Genomic DNA, 18,635 nt, shown 5'->3' with positions numbered 1-18,635 from the left:
AGTTATCTTCTGTTAATTGACCAGTTTTCTTTATCTCTTCCACAACCAATCTTTCCTGCAGGAAATATCTTCTCTTAATGGGCCATTGAATGTCCCTGCAGGACTGAGAAAAATGACATCATCCCATTGTGAGATGCTCCGCCCAGGGGGAGGGGCCAAGCATTCCTGCCTGTTTATAATCTCGGACTTTGAACACCATCGGCATCTGTTTCCCACTGCATTCTCAGTGGTGCAGCTTTTCTTCTCTACTGGGTTCCCAGAGGAAGATTCCCAACACCACCACCACTGGACCTTCAGAGGAAAACTTCAGCCTTCTACAGGATCATTGCTTCAACACAACCACACCTGTCATACTGCAGGAGGACTGCAGCCCCCATTTCATGGGACTGCTGCCAACACCCTGACCCACAGGGTGTCAGGTTGTATTCTGACTCAGTCAGTGTTTTTTTTTTCTTTGTCCAATAGCATTTGTATTTTAAATTATTTTCTAGGAAAGAACTGTTATTCCTACTCCCCTATCTTTGCCTAAGAGACACATAACTTGAAAATAATATTAATTTGGCAGGAGGGAGGGGGTTAATATTTTCCATTTCAAGGGAGACTTCTGCCCTCCTTAGCAGACAGCTGTCTTTTCAAACCAAGACAATGCCCCAGGACACCCAGACAGGTGTGGAGGAAATCACTGCCCCTTTCCCCCCCTCTCCTGCTCCATCTCCCAGCCAAGTATTGCCCCCGGCTGCAGGACAACCCCGCTGCCAGCGCCGACCGCCCGGGGATGCACTGGGGGCATCTCCTTCCCCTTCCCTCTGGCATGGAGGCAAATCCCATCCTGTCCTTGTTCTTCCTCCCCCAGACAAGGAGCTGAAGATGGCGACCAGGGAGGACAAATCCCCGCAGCAGAGCCTCATGGAAGAGGCCGTTTTGAGTGGTTCCACAGTGCTGGAATCCAATGGGGAGGAAAAGCCCCAGAGATCCCGCAGGAAGAGGGGCTCCAAACCCAGCCCAGAGTGCTCTGAAGAGAGAAGACCCAGTCTGTGCCAGGAAGGTGGACAGACCTTCAGCCGGAGCTCGGAGCTGCTGGTGAATGAGCAGCTTCGTGATGGGGAGAAGCCCTACAAGTGCTTGGAGTGTGGGAAGAGCTTCAGCCAGAGCAGCACCCTGATCCGCCACCAGATGATCCACACTGGGGAATGGCCCTACGAGTGTGGGGAATGTGGGAAGGGCTTCAGGTGCAGCTCTGAGCTCATCACCCACCAACGCACCCACACCGGGGAGAGGCCCTACGAGTGTCCTGAGTGTAAGAAGAGGTTTCGGATCAGCTCCCATCTGATCCTGCACCAGTGGATTCACACCGAGGAGAGGCCCTTCCGCTGCCCCGACTGCGGGAAGGGCTTCAAGCAAAACTCACACCTTGTCACCCACCAACGCATCCACACCAAGGAGAGGCCCTACGAGTGCTCTGAGTGTCAGAAGAGGTTTCACACCAGCTCCCATCTCCTTCTGCATGAGCGGATTCACACCAAGGAGAGGCCCTTCCGCTGCCCTGACTGTGGGAAGGGCTTCAAGCGAAACTCCCACCTCATCAGCCACTGGCGCATCCACACCGGGGAGAAGCCCTATGAGTGTCCCCAGTGTGGGAAGAGCTTCTCCAGGAACTCTCACTTGACTGAACACCAACGGACACACCAGTAAGGGAAGGCCTGCAAATGCCCTGACTGCAGGAAGAGCTTTGTGCAGTGCTCCTGCTTCATCCCCCATTGGAGGACCAACGTTGGGAAGAGACCTGGTGACCCATGTTCCCTGTGATCCATGCTGGGAAGACAGCTGTCTCTTTTCCTGCCCCTGGCTATGACATGATGTGGGCTCAAAGAACATGAGGGTCTGGCCATGGTGCTGTCATAACATTCACTCCCACCTCAGGTCATTGCCAGGGGCAGGAAAGGGACTCTCTCTCTCTCCTGAGGAGGAGGGTGGCCTTTCCAGGTAGGAGGGAATAGGTGGCTGGGAAGGGATAGTCGGTGGTGGTGTAGTTTTCTTATCTCTTCTGTGTTCAATATTGTTTCTGTTCCTATTTGTTCCTTATGTGGTTGCTGTTCCAAATAAATTGTTCTTATCCCAGCCCAGGATCTTTGCCTTTTGTGCTTTCCATGGGAAGTGGGAGGGCAGCGAGTAGCAGAGCGGTTGTAGCAGGAGCAGGAAATTGGGGAATCCCATTCCTAAACCCTGGCTCATGGAGACTGAGCATCCCAGCTGGTGCCAGCCCTGGTGGCCATGGCAGCAGCCTTGGGAGCGGGTCCCTGGCTGGGAGCTGTGGGAACCTCTTCACTCTGGTGCCCCGGGACAGGAGTGGAGGGAGCGGCTGCAACTGAGTCGGGGCAGGCTTAGGTTGGATCTCAGGAAAAGGTTTTTCCCCAGAGGCTGCTGGGACATTGACCAGGCTCCCTAGGGAAGGGTCACAGCTCCAGGGCTCTCTGCGCTCCAGCAGTGTTTGGACACCACTGCCAGGCCCAGGCTGGCATTGTTGGGCTGTCCTGTGCAGGGCCAGCAGCTGGACTCGAGGATCGTGATGATCCCTCCCAGCTCAGCCAATTCTGTGGTTCTGGGTTCCCATGACCCTGGGAATGGGACTGCCAATGGTTGCCATGGCTACAGACTCAGGCTTCAGGTGGCAACAGGTGTCCATGGCAGTGAAACATAAACTTTAAGAGATTTAGAGATTTTCGAGGAGCTAAGATTTTAGTTAGAGATAAGCCTTACTAGAGTTAATTAAAATAAAGGGATTTTTAAGTAGGCCTTGATGAAGTTAAGAGTTAGTAGTTAACTAATAACTGATGGCTTGTCAACACCATGTTTAGTTTGCTGGGTTTGTAATGAAGAATGTAGAAACTGACAGATTGCTTTTAGCAACATAAGACAATTGTGGGCCTCCTGTGTTCTGAAACCAGTTGAAGACAGGGAATGGGAGTTCTACCAAGGTTCATTTGTCATATTAGCATTGAAAAGGTAGAAAGGTCAGAATGAGGAAGACTTCATTTACTTCCTCATTTTGGGACCCCTCTCCATGAAAGGGACCACCGACCCATTTCAAGGAACAAACTACGCATGCTTAATAGCTTTTGAAATGATTAGCATACGAAGCGAGGAATGGGATGTACCAGAAGTATGAATATGTATTTGTATTTTGGGTATTCAATTCTTGTGTGGATAAAAGGACTCTGTAATCATCTGAAAGGCGCGGTGTGTATTTGGGAGCTATCCCGCACGCTGCCCGGCGTCGCAATAAGCATACACTTCCTAACTTTAAACTGTTAGAGAGTTTTTGTCCGTCACAGGTGGATATTGGTGCTAGATCAATATCCATATTTCTTTATTAAATCAGCAGCCACCCCTGGCATGGGGTCTCCATGGAGCTGCCAAGGGATGGACCATAGCAACAGGGGGTGGTGATGGTCACACTGGAAGCTGACCATAGCAAAGGCTTCTGGTGATGACTGTCTGCTTAGGATCAGATTTGTCACACACACTCAGAGGGGTTCCATGGGGACTTTCCAAGAGTGTGGGTTGTGACATCATTGGGCATCTGAGTAACATCACAGAGCAGGCTGTGACATGACAGAACAGACAGTGGCATCACAGAGTGACTTTGTGGTGTCACAGAGTCTTCTGTGACATCACAGCACAGCTGTATGATATCACAGAGATCTCCCAGGGTTGGCTCTGTGACATCACAAGGGGGTTTGTGACATCCCAGGGTGAGCTGAGACATCGCAGGAGGCGGTGTGACATCACAATGGGTTGTGTGACATCATAGGGGGCTGTGTGACATCACAGGGGATGTGTGAGGTCACTGGGGAGGTCACTACACCTCTGCCCCCCTCACAGTTCCCCCCAGAGAAGTCCAACGCTGCTCGTGCACAGCAGGGTCCCCTGTCCCGCCCGGTCCCCCCCACCCCTGGCACCGCAGCCTCCCCCAGAGGATGTTCCACGAGATCGACCCCAGAGCCTGACACGGGGATGGGGAGTCAGGGCTGTGAGGGGTGGGACAGGGGGACAAGGATCCCCGGCAGGGTCCCTGTGTCCCCCAGGGCCAGAGCTTGGGCCAGGGCTTCTTCACCCTGTTATGAATGAGGGTTTGAGAGCACTTAAAAAATCCCTGGCATGGGATCAGTAAAAACCAGATTTAATATTAAGCGACAGCACAACAGAGTTCCTTGGCAAGAGGCACTCTGCTCCTGACTGGACACTTCAGGCACACCAAGGAAATACAGCAACAAGGAAACCAAACAAAATCCAGGCAATTAAACCAGAAATGAGCCAAGAACTGTCCCTGTGTGTGTGTGTGTGTGTGTGTGTGTGTGTGTGTCTGTGTGTGTGTGTGTGTGTGTGTGTCTGTGTGTGTGTGTGTGTGTGACAAAAGGACAGTGAGGGCAAGGATAAAAGGAATACGGCCTAAAAGCTTAACAGAGCTCAAACTTAACAGGACTTGACTGATACCTTAGACTTCAGCATTTAGCAAAAGAACAGCACGTAACAGTATTTAACCTTACTTATAACCCAGGACTTCATAATTTGGCAATGGAATAACACTTAACATGGAAGCAAGGGGCCATTGTGATACAAGGGTCACCTCTCATCTGTCCCTAAAACCCTGGAGATGGCTCCGTGCTTTCCTTCCCATGGAAAAGAGCTGTCCTTCTCGACCAGGTGCCCATGGCCAAATTTGGGTTCCACCTCCAATAATCCCTATTGTGACAGACTGGAGGAGATTGTTGGCTTGAATCATTTTGTGTGGGGGGAGGAAGGGGCAGGTCCAGCCTTGCCCTGCCCTGTCACCCCAGCACTGCCCTGCCCTGGAGCCCCAATCCCCCCAGAGCCTCTATCCCAGCCCAGCAGTGGCTGCCAGTCCCTGGCACAGCACAGGCAATGCTCCACAGCCACCTCTGGAGCCCCCAGCCCAGCTCCTGAGTGACCAAATGACCCCAAGTCCCAGCTGGGGGAAGGGCCCAGGAAGACCAAGGGGTATTCAAGGCTGACCACAAGGCAAGCACACATCTTGACCCTACCTCCTCTTGGAATTTCCATCTCAACAACACTGGAATCCAGTAGCTGGTAGCTCTGTCTGTGCTTCTCCATATCTTATTTGTCTTTCTCTCTTTCTGTGTCTTCTTCTAATTCTCTCCTTTTGCAAATTTTAATTAACTTAAAAAGTGAACTGGCTTAGAGTTTGTGAAGTTGAATAGGCCAAGTTAATACTCTGAGAAGTGTTTTTTGTTGATTGAATGTCATATTAAACCTTCTGCCAAAGTTTCTCTGATATTCTCAAGTTGCCACTAAAGGCTGTTTGGTTTGTTTTGAGCTCCTGAGAATCTCTTGTTGGTATTTCTGCAGGACATCCAACTCAGAGGACACAAATAATTGTAATTCCTTTTAATGTTTTCTTGAGAAAATGGTTTGAGGGATGGCAGTCAGGGCTTGTCTGTCCTGCTTGGCACAGCCCAGGCAGGGCTTTCACAGCCACATTCCACACTCCATTTCCCAGCTGTTGGTGCCCTTGGTGCCTCTGAGTTCTGCTTGCCCAGCCCCAGGGACGCTCTCCTTGTCTGCCCATTCCCCCAGAGTCTCTGGGCAGGGATGGCCTCAGTGGGGGCTGCTGACCTCCTCAGCAACTTGGAGGCTGCTGCTGAAATTTCCTGCTCCAGAGCCTTGAAGTGTATTCAAACTGAATCTATCATATTTCAAAAGACAGTGAGAAAACATGTTTTAGGTCCTGTTTAGGCTTTTTCCCCTGTTAATACACGGCTATGTGCAATCTCCAATTGACACTGAATCCAAGTACCCCCTCCTGCAGTTGGAATAGATAGGAAAATCAAGACCCTTGATGGCTGACAATCAATCTCACTCTGTCCCTACTCCCACCCCAGCATTTCCCCCATCCAAGCCCTGGCACTCAGAGCAGCCTTGTGCAAATCTGAGCTCCCTGCAGCCCAGGCTGCACCTGCCGGTTTCAGCTCCTTGGCTCCAACTCCCACCTGCTTTCCTTGGAGAAGGAGCTGCCCGAGACACAGAGGGATGTTCATTTCTTGTCAGCCAACAAAGCCAAGGCAAGGCACAGCTCCACCAATTGCAAAAGTCCTTCTTCTGCCTGGCTCTGCCCTGCCCCTGATCCCCACAGCCTGTCCTGTTTCCTTCATCCCTCCAGTGCCAGGGACTTTGTGGGACAAGGGAGCTCTGCTCTGGCTATGGAGGGAGGTCCAAGCACAGCCACTGGAGTGGCAACCACAACTCATCAGGTTTGTGTCCTTTGAGGGCCCAGGAACTGCTGAGACTCAGAGGCACAGAAAGCTTTCTCTTCATGGCCAACAGCAAAAATGTCAACATCATAAATTTTAATAAACATCAAAACCTTTCTCTCTGCTCTTTGTGAGCAGAGAGCAGCATCTGACATGTCCCTTGTCCACAAGGCATTGCCATACAGGAAGGATTTTAGTCAAAGTCATAAGAAGAGGAGATATAAAAGATAAAACTACAACTAAGATGCTGAGTAAGGAGTTATTTAAACTTCTGAAAAACTGGGAAACTCCCTAATGCTCAAAGCATGAAGCCAGTAAAGGCAGAAATATTGGAATGGGCAGAGACCAGCTGCAGGAAGAAATCCAGGAGCAACAGGAAGGTCATAGATGCAGCTGCTGTAAATGAAGAGATGTCCTTAGACATGGCCATTTAACCAGGAGAGCTGGTAACACCTGAAGGAAGAGGGTTATGAAATATTAGACTCAATGTTGGTGGCATCAGTAGAGGGGAAGATCAGTATTTCTTCTCCTGCCATCAGCAGAAGAAAACAGTAGAACCAGGAAATTCCTGTTCCTGGTGGGAAAACTTTGCCATTTCTTCAAAGTATTCAAGTGACCCAGATAATAAAGATGTGCTTATCTCTTATGAAACTAACAGGTATTAAATCCTGTGCCCCTTTCCAGGTAGACACCCGTTGCCACAGGCCCCCAGACAGGGAATAATGAGCATTGACTCCATGACTGCAGAAGGCTGATCAATTGCTTTATTATATCATCTTATACTGTATTACACTGTACTTCTTAAGAAACTCAGCAACCCTTACAGCCAGTCCAATACAGCTGGGACCTAATTGGTCAATCCATCCAAACACCAGCCAGTGTCCAATTACAAAATCACCCTTTGGTAAACAAATCTCCATGACACATTCCACATGTGCACAACAGCAGGTGCAACAAGTGGAGATGAGAATTGTTTCTCATTTTTTTCTCTGATCTTCTCTCAGCCTTCCCCGGGAAAACGCCTGGGAAAGTCTGTGCCTGCTCTCTGTGGCCAGAGAGCTGCTGCCACAAGCACCGCAGTGGCAGCCCCAACATTCCCCTCTTTATTACACCACAGGGGTGGCAGCCCCAAATGTTCCCCTTTCTGTGACACCACGGCGCTGGCAGTCCCAAGATTACACTCTCCATGACAAAACAGGGGTAGCAACCCCGAGGTTCCCCTCTCTTTGACCCCACAAGGATGGCAGCTCCAACATTCCCCTCTCTATGACATCACAGCCGTGACAGCCCCAGCGTTCCCCTGACTGTGGAACCAGAGCAGTGTCAGCCTCAACATTTTCCTCTCTGTGACACCATAGACATGGCAGCCCCAAGTGCCCCTCTCTGTGACACCACAGCAGTGGAAGACCCAGCGTCCCCTGTCTGTGACACCGCAGCTTTGGCAGCCACAACATTCCCCTCTCTATGACTCCAGGGTAGAGGCAGCCTCAGTATACTCCTCTCTATGACATCACAGCATTGGCAGCCCCAACGTTCTCCTCTGTATGAGAACACAGCAGTGGCAGCCCCAGCATTCTCATGTGTGTGATATCGCTGTGAGACAGCCACAACATTCCCCTCTCTGTGACACCACAGCTCTGGCAGCTGTTGAGTTCCCCTGTCTGTGACACCACAGCTGTGGCAACCCCAGTGTTTCCCTGTCTGTGACACCAGAGCAGTGGCAGTCCCATTGTCCCTGGCTCTGTGACACCACAGCTGTGGCAACCCCAACCTTCCCCTCTCTGTGACACCACAGCTGTGGCAGCAGCACTAGAACAGAAGCAGCAGCCATGGAACAGGGGAGCAGGGGAGGAGCAGAGAAGGAGCAGTGGAACAGTGGTGGATGAGCAGTGTTGGAGCAGCAGTGGAGCAGTGGTGGAGGAGCAGAGCAAGTGTGCTGAAACAGCACAACACAGCTTTTGAGCAGCAGTGGAGTGAGCATGGAAAAGGTGGAACAGTGGTGGAACAGGAACTACAGCCATGGAATAGAGGTGGCACAGGCCCCGCAGCTCTGGAGCTGCGGGACACAGAGCGGCTCCGAGCGCTGCAGGAGCCGGCCCCGCACAACAGAGCGATCCCTTCAGGCTGACCCAGCGCGGGGGGCAGAGGCAGGAATTGCTGCTGGGCTGTGGAAGGTGTGGATCGAGTGCATTGAAGGATGACCTGGGGGTTTGATCCTGCTCATTGTGGCTGCTTTTGTGCTGCCAGGACGGTTACAGTTCGTCTGAAGTCATGAACTTAGAAGGAACTTGGGAGAAAAGTCTTCAAACTGCCTTCTTTACTGCAGGGAAACACATCTGGGGAGAAGTTTCATGATTTCTGATTTGGGAACCAAAGTGGGTCAGTTATTGGCCTGTGGTTTTGTTCTAATGCAGGCACAATTTCCATATTACTGCACTTTAGCGTAAGAAACGAGGAACGTGCCTCACCCTTGTGATGTTGATAATGGGTGAAGAGCTTTTTGTGGTCCTAGTGCTAAAAAAGCAATTGGAATTCTTTGCCCTCCTTCCCCTTTTCTTCCTCTCTCCGGGAATGAGCCTTCAACTCTTCCTGCAGGTCTGCTTCCCATAATCTGCTCTGGACTTGGAATGTGCCAAATGAACAGAGGGAAGACAGAGATTAATGGACCATAAAAACTTCAAGCTTTCTCCTTGTAGCCTCTGAAGTTCAAGGACTTGGAAACTTCTACTTTTTCAACTGTTCACCACATGCCACTACTCTAACTTTTGCCCGGCCATAAAACCTTCCTGTGGCCCTGTTTGGGAATTGACACTCATATTTTTCAGGAGAACCACAGTGGGGGTCAAAGGTTTGGGTACTGAAGCCTGTGGGAGCCTTGCCTGAGTCACAGAGAATCCCAGTGTCCCTGGGTATTTTTCCCAGGAGTATCCAGATATTTGTCATAGGTTCCAAGAAGGAAAAAATAAGTGGAGAAGTGGTTCCCAAGACATGTCCATGGCTGCAATTCCTGTTTGACATAAGTGAAATTAGTGAAAGGCTCCTGCTTCTCTCTTTCCACAGGGACACTGTGGATGCATCCGGGATCTCTGGTGACCCAGCTGGGAAAACATTTCAGGCCACTGCCTTGACTGTTTGCTCTGGAACTTGCCCAAGGAGCCGCAGTGCCCATGGGCAAAGATTTTCCTCTGGAATGTTGCTGCTTTGTGCTCCATTGATGAGAGAGCAGAGTGTCCCCGTGGGGGATTCTTGACTAGATGGACAAGTGCTATGATGTCATTGATTTGGTGACATCATCTTGAAAAGGAATTGTGCAAGACTCCGCAGTGTCCTAATTGGGGAACTTTGGCTGAACTTTGGGCCAGGCTTCCTTGGACATCAGTGCTTCCTTGGACATCAGGGGGATGGAAGCGGATGGCAATGGACCCCGTGCTGACAGCCCCAGGAGAACGAGCTGGACATTCATGGAGGCTCCCAGTGTGGGCAGATTGGCCCCCCAGCTTTGGGGACCCCATGGGAATGTCCCTGCTTCCCTCAGGGCTCTGTCTCAGTTTTGCAGAATCTGTTCCTATGGCTGTGCAGCCTTTCAGGAAGGATGTGTTTTCCCTCTTGTTTCCAGCCACTGTCCCAGTCACAGGGAGTCAGCCTCTTGCTGCTCCAAGGAAAGGTGCTGGTAGCACAGCCCATGTGTCACCCCCGGTTCTGTCTGCAGCACTGGCGGCTTGGACATGAGGAGGTTGCATGGGGAACCTCCCTGTGGTTGAGGAAGCTCAGGTACAGATCCTGGAAGGAAGCCCAAAGGCCCCAAAGCATTTCTGCAGGAGAACTCCTGCTCCAGTGTCTGTGAGGCAGAGCAGAAGGGCTGCTCAGACTTGCCACCCTGCTCTAGGCAATTCTGCTTGGCAGGAACAAACCCCACAGATCCCTTCCCTGAGCAGCAAGAGGCCCTATGTCCATCCCAGCATCCAAAAGGGACAGTCAGGGCTCCTGGCACAGGTGGGATCAGTGGGCTGGCACAGCAGCCCCAAGGCAGCATCAAGGATGTGTCTCTGGTGGACACTGATGCACTGTGCTTGGAAACCCCCATTCCAAAGGGGCAGAATCCATCCATCTTTCTGGAGGCATGACAGGATGCCACAGACTGTCTGTGCTGCAGACCTAGGAAGGTCTCACTGGGAAGGAGTGGCCAAATCACCCTCGTGGGACCGGCACTGAGTCTCCATTCATCCTTGGCAGGGATGTCCAGGACCCATTCAGGAGCCCGTGGGCATTTGTCAGTGATGCCTTGAGATGGAGAAGGTTCAGGAGCTGTTTGTCTTGCCCGGGACCCCCCCAGGATCCTTCCCTTGTGGGGTTGCTGGTGGGTCCAAGAACAGCAGGTGGCCAGTGGGGCCGGGACAGGGCAGAAATGACAACATCGCATCCCCTGGGACTCCCCGGTTCCCTTCCAAGAGCTGATCTGCACCCGGAGAGAAAAGCATTGCTCAAGAAGTCTCACTCAGCCTTGAATACTCCCACCTGACCAGGGCAAAAACCTAATGGAGAGTGGAAGATGATCCCTGGCCTTGAAAAGCATCTGCTGAGGGCACAGCAGCACTGAAAGAACTGAAGCACAGAAGGGCTCTCAGGAGAGCAGAGTGAGAAAGAGAAATGGGTGTCCAGAGCAGCAGAGCAACAGGCACTGGGATGGGGCCGTGTGGGACAGCCTGTGCTGGCTGATGCCATGTGGCCTGGTGAGGCTGGAAGGCATCCAGAGCACCTTGCTCTGCCAACCCTTGGCTCTGGCCAAGCTTCAAACCAAGTGCCTCCTTGCCAAAAAGAAAAAAGAGCAGGGGCTGGAAGGAAAACTGATCCCAAGATGAGTCACCAGCCTGATAAGGATAACACCAGCTGGGAAACACCAACCGACAGAGGGAGGGGCAGCTGCAGGGCCATTATCTCAGAACCCTCAGTGCATGGCTATCAGCTGGGACAATTCACACCTTCCCAGGGACATTCAAGCACTTACTAGATGGCCAGGAGATACAATCAGCAATCAGCCAATCAGTGCAGGACTGCTTCTGATGCCTTGAATCAAGAAGCCAGAGAAGAACAGCAAGGCAAGAGAAGAGAAAAATGGGGAGCCAGGAAAAAGGACCAGGAAGACCTTTTCTAAAGTGTTTGAAAAAAGAGCACTTAAGAAAAGTAACTTGAGTACTGTTTTTTCTTATAGCTACTCTTTTAACTCCTTTTAAAATATAAGAACCAAACCTTTTTACAGCATATTATTAAATATTTTGTAACAGTTTCTACCCTAATATTTACCGTCCAGAGGGAAAGCTCTTGTCCTATAAAGAACAGAAAGAAAAAGAGCTGTGCAGCACATCCTGCATAGGAGCTGGTCCTGGTGTCCCAGCGGGAATTGTGCATGGCTTTGGGGACAGTGGTGCAGATGGAGCCCAGGTGGCTGAGGGCCAGGTTGAGCAGGAAGAAGAACATGGGCGTGTGCAGGTGGTGGCCGCAGGCTCCGGCGCTGATGATGAGGCCGTTGCCCAGGAGGGCAGCCAGGGAGATGGCCAGGGAGAGGCAGAAGTGCAGGAGCTGCAGCTGCCACGTGTCTGCCAGTGCCAGCAGGAGGAAGTGGCTGATGGAGCTGCTGTTGGACATTTGTGCGGTCTTGGCATGGGCATCTGTAAAAAAAGTAATCCTGGAATAGGTGGGTTTGGAGAGGACTTTGAATATCGCAGCACAGCTTGGGGGCACATTTCCCCTGCTGCCTGGAGCTGTCCCTGCCAGCAGCTGCTTCCCTGTGCCCTGGGCTGGGCCCTGCCTGAGCTGCCAGAGCCCAGCCCAGCCCTGGGGGCTCAGCTCTGCCCTACAGAGCCCTCCCAGCTCAGGCACTGCCCAGGGGCAGCTCTGGCTCTGCAGGCTCTGATGGCAACGTCAGAGCAACCCTGAGCAGGCTGGAAAAGCAACACAGATGCTTACTCTAAAGGCCACTGTGCTGATTTCTGTCACTGCCTGCTTTATTCAGATCTGAGAGAAAACATGTTTATTTTTCTCCACCTGAACTGAGACGAATATCTATGTGCAATTTCTCATCCAGGCGTCCCAGAGCAGTAGATTAAAAAAGAAGGATTTTCCCTTTTATGCAGCCCCTGCCTTGCTGTTCTCCCTGTAGAATCTACTTGGAAATGTTCTGCAGTTCAATGCCGTGCTGGGAGCAGTCCTGAACAATGCAGCATCCTCAGCACACAAGGAGAACACTTCCAAGCCTTACCAGCTCTCTCCTTCCGGACAGATCTTGTCCCCCAGTGCTGTGAGAAGCAGCCAGGGCTGGCTGAGAGCTGTCCCTGGCAGGCAGCAGAGGCCCTGGCCCAGCACAGCGCCCTGGGCTGCAGGACCCTGATCTGCAGGACAGCCCTGGGCACCCCTGGCCTCAGAGAATGTACTCACAGAGTCTGTGGGCATTGGGATGTTCCAGCTTTAGGAGAACACTGCAGGAGCTGCAGCTGCATTGTCCTGCAGCCAGAGGTTCCTGTGTCAAGGGCTGGCAGTGATTGTGCCCCAGGCACTTCTCAGCACCTTCCCAGCCCTGACTGATTGAAGCTCTCTGTGCCTCTGGGCTGTGCCTGGGCTGGCTGCAGGCAGTGGCCCAGCCCTGCTGGGCTGTGCACAGGAGCTGCCAGGCCACACAAAGCCTTGGGCTGCTCCAGGCTGCTCCTTCTGCGGGACGTCTTGCACCACAGCCCTGCCCTGGGAGAGAAATTCCTTTCTCCTGCTCTCCAGTCTGGGCCTCTCCAGCTGCCCTTGGTGCCATTATTTCCTTCTCATGCTTATCTCCTCTAGGAAGAAAAGCTCCACCATCTCTGAAACCACCCTTCAGCCCCTCCCAGGCTACTCCTGTTCTCTCCTCAGTCTCCATGCCACTGAGCCCAGAGCCCGCAGCCTCTACCCACTGGTTGTGTGATGAGGCCTCCAAACCCCATCTTTGGAGATTTTTGGGTCCTCTCCAAGGTCTGTGAAAATGGAAAAGTAGTGGTCCAAGGTATTTTCTGCCGAATCTTGCAGTGGCAGAACAGGGGTCAATATCTCTAAATTACATGATGTAGCTGGGGGTGTGTAATCAATTCCCATCTCTTAGAAGTGATACAGTTATCTTCTGTTAATTGACCAGTTTTCTTTATCTCTTCCACAACCAATCTTTCCTGCAGGAAATATCTTCTCTTAATGGGCCATTGAATGTCCCTGCAGGACTGAGAAAAATGACATCATCCCATTGTGAGATGCTCCGCCCAGGGGGAGGGGCCAAGCATTCCTGCCTGTTTATAATCTCGGACTTTGAACACCATCGGCATCCTTTTCCCACTGCATTCTCAGTGGAGCAGCTTTTCTTCTCTACTGGATTCCCAGAGGAAGATTCCCAACAACACCACCACTGGACCTTCAGAGGAAAGCTTCAGCCTTCTACAGGATCATTGCTTCAGCACAACCTCACCTGTCATACTGCAGGAGGACTGCAGCCCCCATTTCATGGGACTGCTGCCAACACCCTGACCCACAGGGTGCCAAGTCCTATTCTCACTCAGTCAGTGGTTTTTATTTTTGCTATCGCATTTGTGTTTTTCTAGGAAAGAACTGTTATTCCTATGCCCATATTTTTCCCTGAGAAACCCTTAATTTCAAAATCATCATTATTTGCAGGGAAGGGGTTTACATTTTCTATTTCAAGAGAAGATCCTGTCTTCCTTAGCAGACACCTGTCTTTTCAGACCGTGACAATGCCCCACGACACCCAGGCAGGTGAGGAGGAAGTCACTGCCCCTTTCCCCCCCTCTCCTGCTCCATCTCCCAGCCCAGCATTGCCCCCGGCTGCAGGACGACCCCGCTGCCAGCGCCGACCGCCCGGGGATGCACTGGGAGCATGTCCTTCCCCTTCCCTCTGGCATGGAGGCAAATCCCATCCTGTCCTTGTTCTTCCTCCCCCAGACAAGGAGCTGAAGATGGAGACAAGGGAGGACAAATCCCCGCAGCAGAGCCTCATGGAAGAGGCCGTTTTGAGTGGTTCCACAGTGCTGGAATCCAATGGGGAGGAAAACCCCCAGAGATCCCACAGGAAGAGGGGCTCCAAACCCAGCCCAGAGTGCTCTGAAGAGAAAAGACCCAGTCTGCGCCAGGAAGGTGGACAGAGCTTCAGCCAGATGTCGGAACTCATGGTGAATGAGCGGCTTCGTGATGGGGAGAAGCCCTACAAGTGCTTGGAGTGTGGGAAGAGCTTCAGCCAGAGCAGCACCCTGATCCGCCACCAGATGATCCACACTGGGGAATGGCCCTACAAGTGTGGGGAATGTGGGAAGGGCTTCAGCTGCAGCTCTGAGCTCATCACCCACCAACGCACCCACACCGGGGAGAGGCCCTACGAGTGTCCTGAGTGTCAGAAGGGGTTTCGGATCAGCTCCCATCTGATCCTGCACCAGCGGATTCACACCGAGGAGAGGCCCTTCCGCTGCCCCGACTGCGGGAAGGGCTTCAAGCAAAACTCACACCTTGTCACCCACCAACGCATCCACACCAGGGAGAGGCCCTAGGAGTGCTCTGAGTGTCAGAAGAGGTTTCACACCAGCTCCCATCTCCTTCTGCATGAGCGGATTCAGACCGAGGAGAGGCCCTTCCGCTACCCTGACTGTGGGAAGGGCTTCAAGGAAAACTCCCACCTCATCAGCCACCGCCACATCCACACCGGGGAGAAGCCCTATGAGTGTCCCCAGTGTGGGAAGAGCTTCTCCAGGAACTCTCACTTGACTGAACACCAACGGAGGCACCGGTAAGGGAAGGCCTGCAAATGCCCTGACTGCAGGAAGAGCTTCGTGCAGTGCTCCTGCTTCATCCCCCATTGGAGGACCAACGTTGGGAAGAGACCTGGTGACCCATGTTCCCTGTGATCCATGCTGGGAAGAAACCTATCTCTTTTCCTGCCCCTGCCAATGACATGACCTGGGACTATAGGATATGGCGCTGTCATTACATTCACTCCCACCTCAGGCCATTGCCAGGGGCAGGAAAGGGACTCTCTCTCTGCCCCAAGGAGAAGGGCATCCATTCCAGGTAGGAAGAGATACGTGGCTGGGAAGAGACAGTCGGTGGTGATGTACTCCAAATCATTTTTCTTATCCCTTCTGTGTTCAATATTGTTTCTGTTCCTGTTTGTTCCTTATCTCATTGCTGTTCCCATTAAACTGTTCTTATCCCAGCCCAGGATCTTTGTCTTTTGTGCTTTCCATGGGAGGCGGGAGGGCAGCGAGCGGCAACGCAGTACTACCGGGAGCAGGAAATTGGGGAATCCCATTCCTAAACCCTGGCTGGTGGAGACTGAGCATCCCAGCTGGTGCCAGCCCTGGTGGCCATGGCAGCAGCCTTGGGAGCGGGTCCCTGGCTGGGAGCTGTGGAAACCGTTCACTTGGGTGCCCAGGGACAGGACTGGAGGGAACGGCTGCAGCTGAGTTGGGGCAGGCTTAGGTTGGATCTCAGGAAAAGGTTTTTCCCCAGAGGCTGCTCAGGCACTGCCCAGGCTCCCCAGGGAAGGGTCACAGCTCCAGGGCTCTCTGCGCTCCAGCAGCGTTTGGACACCACTGCCAGGCCCAGGCTGGCATTGTTGGGGTGTCCTGTGCAGGGCCAGCAGCTGGACTCGAGGATCCTGATGGGAAACCCAGGATGGCTGGGACTAGGGGTCCCGGGTGTTTTTGGTGTTAAGGAAAGCAGGGTCTGGGTGCTGGGAAAAGCAGGAATAGGGGTCCAGGGGGTCTCTGGGCAAAGGAAAAGGGGGCTCTGGGGGCTGAGAGAGGCGGGATGGCCGGGAAGGGGGTGCAGGTGTGATAAATTGAGGTGAATAATTTGATTCAGCCTTTTTAAGGTCAATTAGAATTTTATTAATTACAGCAAGCAGTAGCAAGCAAAACAGCGCTGGGTGGGTAGGGGTCTCCTAACCGCCCCTCCTGCAGTGTCCCACACTGCAGTGCCCCACGCCCCACTCCCTTATTCAGTCTCTTTTTATAGTTTTCTTGGAGGTTCCTTCATTCGCGTCTCTTGCGATAGCGGTGGGCGTAGCTTGAGCATCCCTCTCCATCGTGTCTGCGTTGTGTCGAGGCAGGTGATCGCTGATTTCACAATCGGTTCCGGACAGTGATGGGCGTACCCGGAGCACTCCTACGCCGTCCACACCGGTGGCCGCCGCCCGGTGGTCGCTGATTTCACAATCAGCTCCAGCCATCCCCCAATATCCTTAGCCTGTGTCTGCAAAAGAAGCTAAGAAAAGCTCCCTATATGATGATTAACCATACTTGTGGTCTTGCGCCTTGCAATATGCCTATAGCCTTGCGGTTTGTAGCAGTTGCTTCCTGTTTCCCAACTTCACAGATGCTTCCCCTATCTCTTAACAAGCAAGCTGGTCCCTTATACTTTAATTTTATATTTCCCCCTTTAATATTCTAATTCTTTTGATGAACAAACAAGTTACCACAGTTTATCACACAGGGGTTGTTGGTGCCGGATAAGGGGGTGCAGGGTGGAACCCATGCCGGGAATGGGGGTGCGGGGGGATGGCGGCGCCCAGGAATGGGGGTTCAGGGGCCCCTCGGTGCTCCGGAACGGGCGATCAAAGAGTCCCGGTGCCGGGGGTCCCTCTCACCTCTCGCCGCCCCCCCCCCCGGAGCCCCAGGAGCGCCCCCAGCCCCAGCGCTGGAGCCATCGCTCTGCTCCGCTGCGGCCCCGCCCCCAGAGCCGCCTCCGGCCCCGCCATTGGCGCCGCTCTTTGCTGCCCGCCAATGGCAGCCCGAGGCTGCAATGACGTCACCGGTCACCGGGCAGATCCCGGCGGCGCAGGGCGGGAAAGGCCGAAGCAAAAGTGCCCGAGGGAGCGAGGGGGGAGGGGACGGGGGAATTCCAGAGAATTCCCCGGGATCCCCTCCTGGCATCCCCCGGCAGCTCCTCGGCCGCTCCCTGCGGGACCCCCGGGCCGGGCTGGGCTCAGCTGCCGGGCCCTGCGCTCCAAGCCTGCCTGGAACCCGCCGGCTTCGGCCCGAAGCGGGGCAAGCCCCGCCATCCGCGGATCCATTTTTTCCTGCGGCTGCGGCTCCCAGCCCCGGCGGAGCAGGAGCGGGCGCTGGGACTGCGATCCCTGGCTGGCGATCCCCTTCTGTGCCTCTCGCTCTTCTCTCCCTTTCCTTGGGGCCATCACAGATCCCAGAGCGGCTGCAGAGCCCCGTGCCCAGGCCGGGTTTCCCAGCAAAGGGAGGCCTGGGGGTGAGGTGCCCCGGGCTGGCCGGGAATGGGGGTCCGGGGGTGGCCGGAGTCAGGGAAACGGGGGATCCAGGGGCTGCCAGAGGAGGAGAGCCGGCAAAGGGAGTGCAGGGGATGTCAGGGCAGGATAAGGGGGTACAGGGGGTCCTGGAACTGGGGAAGGAGCTGCGGGGGGGTCCCGCAGGACCCCAGGAATGGGGATTCCAACGGGGTCCCAGGGGGGCTCCCCGAAGCCGCTCCCAGAGGGGAGCAGGAGCTGGGGCAGGACTCTGGGGAGAGAAAAGGGGGTGACCCCGGCATGGGGGGACATGGGGGAGTCAGACGCGCTCCCAGGGGGGACACGACCCCCGGACCCTCCTCCCCTTCTCCTGCGGGGGAAGCTGAGCCCCAGCCCAGCAGACGAAGCCCAACACGAAGCCCCGGAGCCCCGGCAGCATCTTGGGGGGCGTCCGGCTGCAGCTCCGGGGGCGGGAGGGGCAGGATCTGGGAAACGGCAGCGGCTGCCGGGAAGGGACCGGCGTGGACTGGGACAGGCTGGGATGGACTGGGACACCGGGATACAGCGGGACACACCGCACCCAGGACTGGGACCCACAGGGAGCAGGATCAGAGCACACTGGGACCCAGCAGGACCAGAACTGGGGCAACAGGGATCATAGTGGCACCAACCGGGACTGACTGGGAGTGGCTGAGAGTGACTGGGATCATACTGCTGGAAACTGGAACCTTACTGGGCTGAGTGGATGTGACTGGGAATGACTAGGAGTATGCTGAGGCCATCTGGGATGTACTGGGAGTGTCTGTAACTGTACTGGGAGTGACTGGGAACACACTGAGAGCAACTGGGAGTGACTGAGTCTACACTGGGGGCAACTGGGATTGATTGGGACCATGCTGGGGAAGACTGGGATCATACTTGGAGTGACTGGGTCTATGCTAGGGGCCGCTGAGAGCAACTGGAATCATCCTGGGAGTGACCAGGATGATACTGGGAACATAGTGAGTGTAACTGAAAGTGGCTGGGAGTGACCTGGGGGGAACTGGGGGAACTGGCTGAGCTGGGGCTCAGGGCTG

The 18,635-nt window shown here is 53.8% G+C and overlaps 1 pseudogene; it reads left to right on the top strand.

Annotated features, from left to right (window-relative positions):
• Positions 1-1,168: 1,168 nt before the first annotated feature.
• LOC128802176 (zinc finger protein 239-like) lies at positions 1,169-15,095 on the top strand (annotated as a pseudogene).
• Positions 15,096-18,635: the final 3,540 nt, after the last annotated feature.

The sequence above is a fragment of the Vidua chalybeata genome, chromosome 34, assembly GCF_026979565.1.
Source record: "Vidua chalybeata isolate OUT-0048 chromosome 34, bVidCha1 merged haplotype, whole genome shotgun sequence".
In the NCBI taxonomy this organism is placed as follows: Eukaryota; Metazoa; Chordata; class Aves; order Passeriformes; family Viduidae; genus Vidua; species Vidua chalybeata.
The sequence above is the reverse complement of the archived record's forward strand: the minus strand, read 5'-3'. Positions and strand labels throughout refer to the sequence as shown.